This window comes from Papaver somniferum, chromosome 3 (assembly GCF_003573695.1).
Source record: "Papaver somniferum cultivar HN1 chromosome 3, ASM357369v1, whole genome shotgun sequence".
NCBI lineage: Eukaryota > Viridiplantae > Streptophyta > Magnoliopsida > Ranunculales > Papaveraceae > Papaver > Papaver somniferum.
Window position 1 is genome coordinate 117,818,408 of NC_039360.1, and position 13,266 is coordinate 117,831,673.

The 13,266-nt window shown below is 36.9% G+C and overlaps 1 long non-coding RNA gene across 5 annotated transcripts; it reads right to left on the reverse strand.

The window, feature by feature from the left end:
- Positions 1-7,056: 7,056 nt before the first annotated feature.
- LOC113357139 lies at positions 7,057-11,978 on the reverse strand. Of its 5 annotated transcripts, none has more exons than XR_003363511.1 (10): positions 11,237-11,978; positions 10,748-10,952; positions 10,577-10,651; positions 10,387-10,451; positions 9,966-10,148; positions 9,776-9,858; positions 9,440-9,665; positions 8,980-9,118; positions 8,405-8,466; positions 7,057-8,142 (listed from the first exon to the last, which is right to left on the reverse strand). It is a non-coding gene; the product is annotated as an uncharacterized LOC113357139 (long non-coding RNA). The 5 variants fall into 5 exon arrangements; XR_003363510.1 differs by having other exon boundaries at positions 7,057-8,145; XR_003363512.1 differs by having other exon boundaries at positions 7,057-8,308.
- Positions 11,979-13,266: the final 1,288 nt, after the last annotated feature.

The window sequence follows — 13,266 nt, forward strand, 5'->3', positions numbered from 1 at the left end:
GGAAGTTTGGACACCAAGGAATTTCCAAAACCGAAAATATTCTCAAGATATTCATTAAAGCACAAATTCGGTTTTCATAATTCCTGGAAATACTCTGTCCAAAAATAATGATCGAAATCTCTCGGAAAATCTAATTAGTAAATGCACATTACTAATTCTGGAATTTCTCTACAAAATGAAATTAATAACCTTAATTAAAAGATTTTTAACTTACTTATGTTTCGATCCTGGGATTCTCTTCCCTTAGCCGTTAAAGAATATCTTTGAACAATTAAAGAAATAAACATTCACAGCACATGTTCAAAGTATGTCGACATCCTTACTTTGTAAGTTCTCTTTCACATTTACAACCTTGAAACCGATTTGCCACACTTCCAAACAAGTTTAGAATTGGTTCATATGACTTTCAAGAACTATGAGATTGATCAAACCAACATTCAATCACAATCATAGGTTTAACGGTTCTACCAAAACAAGTTTCGGTTCTACCTCCATGTGAGTACTGTGCATAGCCACACTAGCTTTCCAAAATTCGGTCGATTAGGTACTAGGATCGGTTCCCCACATATATATGGTATCTAACTTATATGTGTTGCACATGTCCATAGGATCGGTTACCCTTTGCCTAAAAACGTGTTGCACATGTCCATAAGATCGGTTCCCCTTTCTGCTATAAACCTTGCTGCACCCCATACAAGGATCCATCCCCCTTTGTGATGTACTGCACCTCTTACTAGGATCGGTTCCCCTTTCCCATATTTGGTCAGACAAAACACAAACCCGATCATACAATCTCAGGTGATTACTTAAGATCGGTTTCACTAATAAAAGTCATACCAATACATAAGTCAGGCCTTTGTGAATAGTTCTACCAAGAACACAAACAAGTTGTGAGCGGTTATACTCAATCACACATATTGGTTGTTCATAAGATATGAAATGAATAACAAAACCAATAACACCTGGAAATTTCCTTTTCGGTTCACAAACAAGTTTATGAACTTACTTCCTTAAAACACATGTAAACATTGTTCCCTAGGATGAAATCCTCACCTCATACCAATACATAATCACAATAGCATTCAAATGATTATGGCGATGTCTTATCTACAAAGTTTAATGGTTAAGGAATAAACCTCGTATTGTATTCCTTAATACTATGTCTATCTAGAGTTCAGATATGCTTCATAGTTATGTTTTCAATATGCATGACTTGAAAGATACGTTAGGGAATAAAACAGTTCAAGTCAAATATCACTAACCTCAAGTGGAAGGATGATTGTTGTCGTTGTAGCTTCTTGCTTCTTCACATCTTCAAGACTTCGCAATAATTGTAATGTCTCATATCCTAATACTTTCAAGCTAACATATACGAAGTTGACTCTAGTACATAATCAAGCGACTCTTAACATGAGTTTTGATTCACTAAAATATGACAACCAAACATGACATACCAACGCTTGGTGGGTTCAACCGAGCCATGCTCTAACAATCTCCCCCTTTGTCAATTTTAGTGACAAAAATCTTACATCATATGGATAAACAAATTACAAGAATTCATTACACATCCGCTTGATTCCCGATTCAACAACACACTCAAACTACTTCCATTCAATCCTTGAAAATGTCGTTGTTGACATTATAATAACAAAGCTAATACTCCCCCTAAGGAAGATAGGTAGATATTCAATCCGCACGTCTTTGTTATACCAATTCATATGACATGTTACTCCCCCTTAGTCTGTGCTTTCACTCTTTCGTTAGATAAACGTTCAAGCACCATTGTTCTTTTCCTTAGCGATACCAATCAATATAAAATCAATGCCAGTATCACCTGTTTACTCCATATATTTCTCTCCTTTTTTGTCACAAAATGACAAAGAAACGAAAAAATAAAGGACAACACGAAAAGAATCTTACAAATCTCAAAATAGACTTGCAAACCTGTAGAGTTAGGCACGAGGGTTCCACACATCATGTTCTGATAACCAATATCAAAACCAAACTACAAGTAGTTTTATTTTGATACGTTATCAAGGATACAATTGTCCGAAATAATTTTTCCAATTTAGTTTAGCAAACCAAAAATCAACTATGCACTTTAGTTACGTTGCTAAACTGATTGTTCAAAAACAACCGCTAAATTCGATAAGACCAAAATCAAGATGAACTCTATTTTTCTCATCAGGTTCTAATTATCCATAAACTTAGACCTTTCAATTTTAAACAAGACAAGTACTAGGTTAGTTAACTAGCATTTCTTGTTAAGGCATTCAATTAGACTTGAATAACCGAAACCTCACTTCGATAAGTCTAACTATGATCAGAATTAACTTAGTTTCTCTTATCCGGAATCGAATTGGACTAAACAACTCATCCCGTATACTTTTTTATTTCGTTAAGCCATAAATAATTCATACAAACCAAAATAAATCAACTTGCATAATTATTCACCTCAACCGGAAGCAATTGAAACAACATAGACATTAAAAGCACCGCAATTGCATCGAAATTTAGTAAGCCTAAACAATTGATACCATACAAAAGCAAGATAACAATAGTTTTTCTTAAACGGAACCAATTGAATCACACACAACATCAATTGTACCGAAATTTTGTAAGCCTAAACAATTGATACCACACAATAAAGCAAGATAACAATAGTTTTTCTCAACCGGAACCAATTGAATCACACATCCACACACACATCATGGAATAAATATCAATTGTACCGAAATTTTGTTAAGAAAAAGCAACAAATATATACAATATAGACTCAGGCTTTTCTTAAACAGGAAAACAATTAACTAACAAGATTGTTACCTCAAATTTCGCATCCACTTCTCCAATATGTTTGCATCTTCGTCCAGGGAGAATTGATATCGAAATATCATCACGTTGTCATCCTTATGCCAAAACAAAAGAATAACAACAACCCTCAACCTTTACCAGAGAAAGGTTGAAAACCGGTTTTAACAATTGCAAGCAAGAATTGAAAACCGTCGAAACACATATGTTTTTATGCTAAACCAAAACCGATTTAGCATATTGTGACTTTTGCACATATTGTTTCTACCAGAACCCCTCATGATTCTTTGATAAATCCTACCAACATGGGATAGAACTTAATCCTGCTAAACCAATTCATTACACCAAAAACTGAAATTTACCACGTTTATTTCTGTTGCTAATAATTTCAGCAACGCTTATGGACGTTGCCCACACGGCGTCACAAATTATTTGTAACATTTATATTCGTCGCTTAAATTAATTAAAGCAACGTTTCAGGCGTTAATTCATCCGTTGCTTTAATTTGGTATAATACAACGTAAAAAATAATTTAAGCAACATCTATATACGTTGCAAAATTTATTACCAGAATTTTTTTTTCTTTTTTCATCAATATTCTTCTTTTTTTTACGTCATTATTAATTAGTTTACTCAATAAAAGAGTTCTTACATAGTAGGAAAGCGAGCAACAAGCTGCCCCGCAAGCCCTTTTTGAATTGAAAAGTCTATCCTTTTAAAAACAAACTCTCTCGAACCAGGGGTCATGACATTACTGTGCATGACTTTCTGGACTCTTTTGAGGAGTCCAACCGCCTCTGGAGCTAAGAAACCAAAAGTATCAAAAGCAAAGGGGATAAAAGCGTGCTCATTATTGCTACATGCTTTTTCATGCTTCGCTATCTTACCTGAGGCAGCCCTCAACGCTGCTTGGCCGACTGTAAATGAACCATATCCAATGCCTACTAACGAAGAAACCCCCGTGAGGTCGACACATGCGTGTTTTCCATTAGCCCATCCAAAAATAAGCACATCCGCTGGCCTGAGTGTGGATCTCCCCTCCAGTGGGTTTGTCAAAAAGTTGACAGGCGCTTCCTTCTTTGCTGAAATACTCGCTCGCCATAACACATCATATAAGGTATCTCTCACATGATCATGTCTATACTTAAAACCAGGATCTACCTTACAATGGACTGCATGTTCTCCATATGCGTCTAAGCATCCTGTGAAGGAAGCAGGGCAGCGTGAATCAGAAGGGTATAAAGGGATCATTAACCTGTACTTAAGGATGGATCGGTACTCCACAGGCGACATCTTCTTTCCAAGGCCCTCAATCGGAATTGCTAGGAGGAAGTCTTGGGCATGCGCTGCTCGTAGACAACCAAAAACCGCTTTCTGCCTGTCTGACAACTCGTAATCTCGATCCATGTCTTTAACCACTTTACCAAAAAGAGCACTCGTCAGGTTACTTTGTGCTTTAAGGGGGGCGGTGTCCTTACTAGTAAAGATGTTAAAGTCATAATCAGGAAGAGTCGCTTGTAATGACTCCAAAGCCTTATGAAAATTGTCATCCATTCCCTCCACTCCACCATCCCTTAATATATGATCTTGTAGACCCCAGGATTGCACACGTGATGCAAGAAAGGCATAATATGACGCCTCTTTAGCAGTGTATAAGCCTAGACCTCCACATCTAATAGGTAGGGTGGATAACCTCCACTGTAGATCCCCAAAAAAAGGACCTCCTCAAACCACGATACCCTCTACCACCTCCCTCAATCCTCTATCAAAAATATCTACCGCTTCTGTGGTGTATTCTGGACAGCAAATACGAAGCCCAAAGAGCAGCTTGGAGATGCCCATACATGCACGAAGGAGTAACAATTCGCTCTGAGGATCTCGAAGCTTGGATAAAACTTGCATTAAGTCTACTGCCTTCTCAGCTCTCTTAATGGCAAGTCCCTTCACAAATCCATCATCAAGGCTAACCGCACCACCCAATAGTTTGACCCCGTCACATGGCCTGGAGAGAGTAGGAAACATTCCATCTCTTACCTTTCTTCCATCACAGGAAGGCCAGAAAATTTATGTTTTCTTAATGTTCAATATAAGACCCAGCTCAGACCCTTCTGTCTGGACAATCGTGAGTGCCTTGGCCACTTCTACAGTGTCACCAATAATAGTACCATCATAAAGGTACCACGCCTGTAGAGATAGTGTGCACTGTTCATTTATCTTTGCTATAAGATGATGAAGCACCAAAGAAAATAACAGTGGCCCCAAAGGATTCCCTTGTTGTACTCCTGTAGACGAATAAATATAATAGTCTCCCACATACAATCTTGCAGGTTGTCCATACAAGTATTCCACCCACGACGAGATAGATGGACATAACTTACGCACCTCAAGAAGCATGGTTGTTCGGTCGACTAAATTAAAAGCATTTGTAAAGTCCACAGTTAACATGGTAAGGCTAGCATCTGTATGATGTTTACCAACATACCTGTTCACAGCGTGTAGAATTGCCTCAGCACCACCTGAGACACCTACACCGAACTGGAAATCCTGCAAGTAGGCTGCCATGTCTTTCCTAACTCCCTTCATAGCTACCTTGGACACAAGACGACGCCAAATCGTCCCAACAGCGATAGGTTGGATGCTTTTTTCTGGTTTAAGAAGTGATGTCAAGAGTGCTGATGCAATGAACTCCGCAAGATTAAGTGGGCATCTACCACTCAACCACAAATTGACCACCCTTGTTATTTCCGTGACTAAATCAGCAGCAATAGAGGACCCTTCTCCACAAAAAGCATCCAACAAATGTTGTGCCCTAAGGCCATCTTTTCCGCATGAAATTCCTTCGGGAAACGACTTAATACAACTTAAGACAGTCCCTTCTTCAGCTAACAGAGGTGTCTCATGCAGCGGAATGGTTGGCTTACGTGGAGGAGGCATGGCTGGATGTTTATCTTCAAGCGCTTTCCGTGTCTCCGCATTGTTTGGTGCTACCCCCGAAGAACTAATGGCTTTGACCGCAGCAGTAAAGTGCCCATCTGCCACTTTTCGTAAGCAAGTTGAAACATTTGTTAGCTTGTTGTCTATCTCTTTATCATCAGCATCAAGGCCTCTAAACCCTCCAGGTTGTGGTATCTTCAGGACTTCCTTAACAAGCTGTTGCGTTCCACCACTTTCACCCCAAGTTGCCAGTGCTCGCAATATTTGTGTCTGCTGCGTAGCTTTGCGATTCCCTGACCTGCACTCCGCTCTACCCTGTGGTCTGAAAACTTGCAGCGTACATCGAGGAAGAAGCAGCAAACGAACCCAATTGCTGGTGAGTGTAGGTTCTGCCGCAACCCTTAGAAGTGCAGCCTTGAAAGCATGGGAGAAAGCCAACCTACACCCTCTTGGAATACTTTTAACAGTGCGAATAGGAGCTCGAAAGACTGCGTCTAACGTCTCAGCATTAAGATCGATGTCACTATTCAGCGGGAGTGGAACTGAGCCAGGCCGTGGTACCCCTATGATTGTTTCGACTACCTCACCTGCAACTGTTACAGGCCTAACCTCCTTGTCTCCGTGTTTGCACGCCCTACTCCAGGCCTGTATACTCATACAATCGAAGCACATCCATTGCTTCAATGTCCTCAGCGTGTTCTCTAAACCCACAAACATACCCAAGTCGCAACTGATGGCCTGTTGTATTGCATTCTTCCTCTCCATGTTGCAGAAGTGCGGTCTCTTACGATGGGGAATTGAACGTACAAATCCCTTACTCCCAATTCCCCCATCTGGGCATCCGTGGAAATCCTTGAAGGGGCAGAGCATAACACCCTTGCCAGTATGCATCATTCAGGCGATAGACCAAACAATTACAGCTCAAACATAGAAGTATCTCAGTTCTGAAGAACATGCAGTTCTTACAGTATCAGACGTTACTCAAACGCAGAAAATTGAGTAGAAAAACTATACAATCAGAAAACTAAAACAGCGTAGAGCACTGGCTTCACGAGAGGGGAAAAACAGCGTAGAAAAACCTAACGAAAAAAACAAACAAAAAACGGAAAACTCCCCCACACCACCCTAACCCATCGAGATGATGGTGGTGATGTTGGGAAGTTAGGGAAGGTGGTTTACCGGCGAATCCTTAGTGGTTTAAGGTTTCTCTAAGGTTTTCTCTGGTTTAGGGTTTCATCAATATGAAATTATTTTACCAGAATTAAAAAAAATAATTTACAATAGGTATTGTATTAAAAAAAACTAAAAAAAATTAATTTACAATAGGTATTGTATTTCCGAAATTCCAGTATTACAAATAATGTATAACCCTGACCTGATAACACAATCACTCATCCTTCCAACTTTTTACAACATTACCAACTTAGTTTCAGTATGCACAATAAAATTCTGTGTTGCAACGATACGGATACGGTATCCGATACAAGATACCAATACGTTACTAGGATACACCAGCAAAAAAATGGTAATACGGCGATACGGAATACTCAATATTAATCTGTAGTCTTAAAATATATATATATTATATATGAGATAGAAAAATAACAAAATACATACATCTTCTGATAACTTCTTCAATTCCTCAAAACTATCAGGATCTATGCCCTCACATATCTTAACACCTTGTCCTTCTATACGAAGAAGATGGGCTTTCACCCGAGTATAAGAACCAAAGAATATATAGTTACATATTGTGCACTGGATTTTATTGTTTCCACCACCTTCGTCACTTTTTCCTTGTTTTTCAACATAATTCCAAAGGGGGTGTTGAGATTTGCGTCTTTTCTTTTCTTGCTCATAGTTGTATATCAGTATCTGGGATAAATAGGGTTTGGGTATTCTACTGGTTTTGGAGGAGATAAAACAGAGAGAGTTAGAGGTAATCAGATAAGTGTTGAGATTAAGAGGAGGAGAAAGTTTGGGATAAGTATTGACTGGAGGGGGTGATGACAGCTGGTGATAAATATCTAACTTTTATTAGTACTAAAGAAATATATGGACAGTTGTTGCTTCTTATCCAACTTTTGGTATTTTAACTGAAAAAAAGGATTATACAGTTGGTATTGGCCGTATTGGACGTATTGGATACACGTATCCATACAATACGTATTGATACGCCGAAAAAAGAAGTTTTGACGTATTGTTGCAACACAGATAAAATTCCATTCCGCAACATAAAAGAATTGCTATAATTAAAGCTATTGTTATTAGATTGTTGCTCCAAATATCTTCACAGTACTTGGTCCAAGTTTTAATGATTAGATCAACAAGAAAATAGTAGGAGTGTGTTTGATGTTAACACACTACAAGACTTGCCCAAGTTTCAACCAACTGACCATGCTGCTATAACATGAAGAGAAAACAAATTAACTTGAAGATTCACCAAAGATAGCTCATGAGATACATTAAGATAACCCTAACTAATTACCAAAGATGAAACACAGAGAACAAGGAAGTGTATATGATGATGGCACAATACAAGGCTTATATGATGTTATGGGAGTTCCTGGCAATTTTATTCAAATTTTAGAGAGTAGTTCATACATATAGATTGTGGACGGAACCAATGAATAAAAGTAGCGTAGAAGTAAGAAATACATACTTGTGCATGAGGGGCCACAGTTTTCATAAATGAAAAGGCGGATCAAGTATATATCCATATACCTGCAAAAAAAGAGTTACCACTAGGTTAAATCCAAATATGGCAATTGAAGCTAGAAAGACGAATTCAAGTTAAGCTTTCTGATTAGTGATCATAAGTCAACAATGCTGACATCTGGCACCTTCGTTAACAATACTTTAAATTACCAACTAATAAAAACAAACTGCTACTGCCATTGACTGAATACAACTGCCTGTCTAAATATGTTTCAGACCTCTACTTCTAGGTTCTACTGAAATTATATTCAACACCCATGAATGAACAAGACGAAAAGCAGAAAAGAAAACAACACGATTAGCCAAAACATAGCAAATCAACAAAGAACGACTACATATTCCAGAGTCAATCAGTCAAGTTAATTAACAGGTTTTTAATGAAATCCGTGTTGGCATAGGTTGTTCGAAAATGTCCCAGCACCTAGGATAAAATTTAAGCAAGGATGACATATAAGTTAAATATGTGATCAATTTAAGTAATCCATATAAGTTAAATAATGGATTGCTGGAGTAACTTACAAAATGGATTCTTCAATAACTCCGCGAATAATAGATCTTTCTGGTGTCAATAATAATGTTCGAGGAAGTTCGCGAATATGATTTTCGCCCCCAATTTCCAGAACTCGGCGAGCAACAAAGCAAACACCTTCTCCATGACCTGTCAATACTCAATAAAAAAATTGGATAATCAGTGGAGGATGACATGTACAACGAAAACTATTTCAATGGGTGAAAAATTATAAGATGGAGATAGGCATACGAACATGACGAAAACTGAACAAGATAGGGTGCTCTAATATTCATGACAATTAAAATAAACAAACTAAGTAAAATATCTTTGAATATTTCGAGTCAAAGCATTGAAGAAAATGAATTCTAGTTTCTTTGTTGGTCCTGAATTAGACAAGCTTAACAAATTTTTTTTTTTTTTTTTTGGTACAGAACAGAACAAGAAAATGAATCGGAACCTTTTCGTTACCTTGTGTAATACTGGTGCAGAGCTGGATCATGGAGTTTTGATTGCAGACTGCGGGGAAGTTGAACACAAACAATTGAAGGAGTCCAAGAAGAAAAGCCATACAGAAAATGGGTAGTTCGTACAGAATCAACTTTGCAGAACTCCCAAGCATGCTTGGCATGAGCTCTCTTGCTGCCCAGATATCCACAAAGAGGGAGCTTTGGTACTCACAATGATTTGCTAATACCTAGAAATAAGATATATCAAAGTTTAAAGGAAAATAAAAAATTTAATTGCAAAATCTCACTGAATCAAATAAGCCCAATTCTTATTTATTTTCACGGGAGATAAACCTACACTTGTGAAAAGTGGATTCCATTACAGCACTTCGCATCTTGGGTCTATCTAAAGTTCATGGGACCTTTATTGGATAGCAGAAGCTACATAAAATAAAAGAAGTAGGTAACTTATATTATCCCAAACCATTACAAGAACTACACTCAACAAATAAAAACAGTAAAGAGCGAAAGAGAGAGTGGGTCATCACCATGGCTAGGGTCTACTGGTTTTCATTTTTGTTTTCTTTCCTTTTGGTTTCTGCCACTCAGATTTTGGAGCTCTAAACTGATGTTGGAAGATGTCCACATTTCAGACTTCCGAGAAGTTCTGATGATGAACCCAGCAATCTCTCTGTTTCCTCCACGATCTCCACATTTGAGGGTTTCTGTGCCTACAACATTTCACATCATCATGAGAACCACAACATACCCCAAGAATGTCAGCCATACACTAGCCTGTCAACCAATCCAAGAACAATTCAAATTCTTAAACAATACCCTGTATCATATTCAGAAGTTGGAACATCTCTTTCCACTTTGTAGTTTGAATACTTACAAAAGATCAAACATCTCCAGACATTAGGACACAAGAATACAACGAAGAACTGCAGGGCAGTAAATCATACTTACATCAAAAACGTCAATACCCTTATCCATGATATCTATCTTTGTCAAGACTCCAAAACTCATCTCCCCTGAAAATTGCAAACAGATAAAACTAAGAATAAAGAGCTGGGTCATAGGATATACCTTCTCATAGGTAAAAAAAGACAGATACCATTAGCTGTAACTCGAAAAGTATTCTGAACAAATATTATACCTCTCCAGTACTTGTGCCCTTGTTTCCTCCGTGAAAGACTCTCACCGAAAAGTAAAGTCAGGTTTAGAATGACACCTAAACCAGCCATTAACCACATAAATCACTCTGTAGTATCAAATATTACATCAAACAAGAAATTGTGTTAAGCAAAATACTGGACAAATAACAAACCTCTTAGTAGGAAATAGTGTTCTTTCTGCTGGTTGGTATTAATGGCAACTACAGTCAATATCTTGACTAAACCTTTTGACTAATATCTTGGACAAGCATACTAGGAATAAAAATGGTGTTCATTGAGATTCCCAATGAATGGCTTGATCTTGACTAAACCTTTTGAATCCCCATCTAACACTTCCATTTGTGGATCAACCTTAGGCTAGAGAAAACCCATTTAAGAGATTAGAGATTGAACATTGTTAAAAACGATAAAAATAGATTGATACAGCAAGTCCCTACCCATTTTGCATTGATGCAGTAGCAGATGAGTAATGACATTAGACATTCAGAAATAAGAAGATGATAATAAGCTAATGAAAAATAAGTGAATCCTGGATATGGCAAGTTCCTACCCATTTTGCATTTATACAACATCACCATCTGCTTTGCAAAGTAACCAAAAAACTTGATATAAGCTAATGCGTATTGAAAAATCAAGTTTACCTGTTGCATATCAACAACGGAAGCATCAGCTATTGAGGCTTAACCACTTTTAGTGATATGTATTAGATCTCACTTTCCAACTTCTGGATCTGTATTAGAATAATTATACACCACCAAGAAATCAGGCTTACGACATAGGAATCCACAAGAAAAAACGAAATAACCAGATTAGCTCAAACCCCACAAATCTCATATCTAAGGATTAGATTCTATTAGAAAAAACCAGAAGAACATGCAAATGAAAAAGAACCATATAAATCCTAAACTTAAATGATTCTTCCTAATTATAAATACCAAAATCATAAAATCCATATAATCAAATGTGAAGATATAAAGTAATTAAACTCAAAAACTAAATTCGTTAAAATAGAGAAAATAGTTTGCTAGGGTTTTTGAAGGACAAAATCATTTCTAGAATTTAAAATGAAATCCGAAGATTTATGAAAGATGGGTTTTGATTTGTGAGATGAGTTAAAGAGATCTCACAAATCAGTTTGAATTTAAACCCCCATCTGAAAAGAGATAAAAGAAAATAGCTTTGACCTCAATCTTATCAAAACCCATTTCACAAATCAGATTTAGTTCAACAGATCTCACAAATTCGGTTTGATTTCACATAAGACAGCTTTAATTTTTGACTGATTATGTTCAATTTTAAGAGATCTGGATGGTTTGCAATGAAGATAAGCAAAACGAGAAGGAAGAGAAAAAAAATGCCTATCCCGAGAGAGAGACTCGAAAAAGAAAATAGAGGATAAAAAAAAGAATCAAGGATAATATTAGAAGGTATCGTATAATAGACATTTAAACCCTCAATCCTTTAAATTAAGTACGATCATGTCCTTTTTCTTTATTTTCTTTTTGGTATACATGAATTTGTGCAACGGATTAGTTAGATGAGCAACGGATAAATGATTGCAACTCTAATATAAGTTGCACAACAGAAAATAAAAACGTTGCAAACACCTGGGTATGGTCACCCAAACCATAAGGCTTCACAATATATGAGATCGAATATTAAGGTAGTAAAACCGAAATCAAACATCCCATAAACATACATAGCAATAAGATAAAAGCATTCAAGCACAGGCTATGTAAACCGAAAACTATCACAAGAAAAATTACCAATCAAATAATTTTACATAATAGTTTTATTCATAATAGACCAATACAATCAATGAAAGAAATCAAAAATTGATGTCTATTAATCTAGATTAAGTATTACAATATATAACTTAATCTCTAGTGGTGCTCTTGTTGTTCACTGAGGTCTCTTCAGTGTTCAAACTCTTAAGGCATGTCTCAAGGGACTTGTCATCAACCACTTCTTGTTTCTCAAGTTTTTCGACTTGAATCTTCATATTAGCAATATCATATTTTGTCTCCTCAATCTTATCTTTGAGACAATCTTGATTCCGAACCGTTGTAATGAAATTGGTTCTTAGTTCCTCAAAACCTTGGATATAATCTATCATACTGTCGGAATGAATCCACTTGGTTTTGGTTGGATCTTGTAGGTTGTAAGCCAACAGGCATGACTCATCTTGTGATCCAACTGAACTATCAGAGTCATAATCAGACATGATATTAGATATGCCCTTTTCTTCCTCTCTGTATTGATTCCTCGACAATCCTTAACCTTTTGAGCTTCCTCCTTATTAGCCTTTGAGACACTGCGAGTTACTGGAAGCATGCTCGGTTATGAATGATATAAAAGGATTGCTCAGGGTTTCCGAATACAGACAAGAGAAAGTTTCACCTTTTAAAAGAGACAACTTTCGGACCAAAAGACCTCTGGAAAATCCGAAAATATAAAAGAATATATTTTGTTTCCTTAGTCCGAATTTCTCAAGTTGGAAGGATTGTTAAAAATACGAAAATTCCAAATAACACCTATTTTTGGAAAATCATGTTAAACATGAATATTTTTAGACTACCATGGATTCACAGCAACCCATATACTGTCACATAAATTTTTCTGATAAACAACTACACAAAATACATGTGATCCTGTTTTATTTTGCATTTCC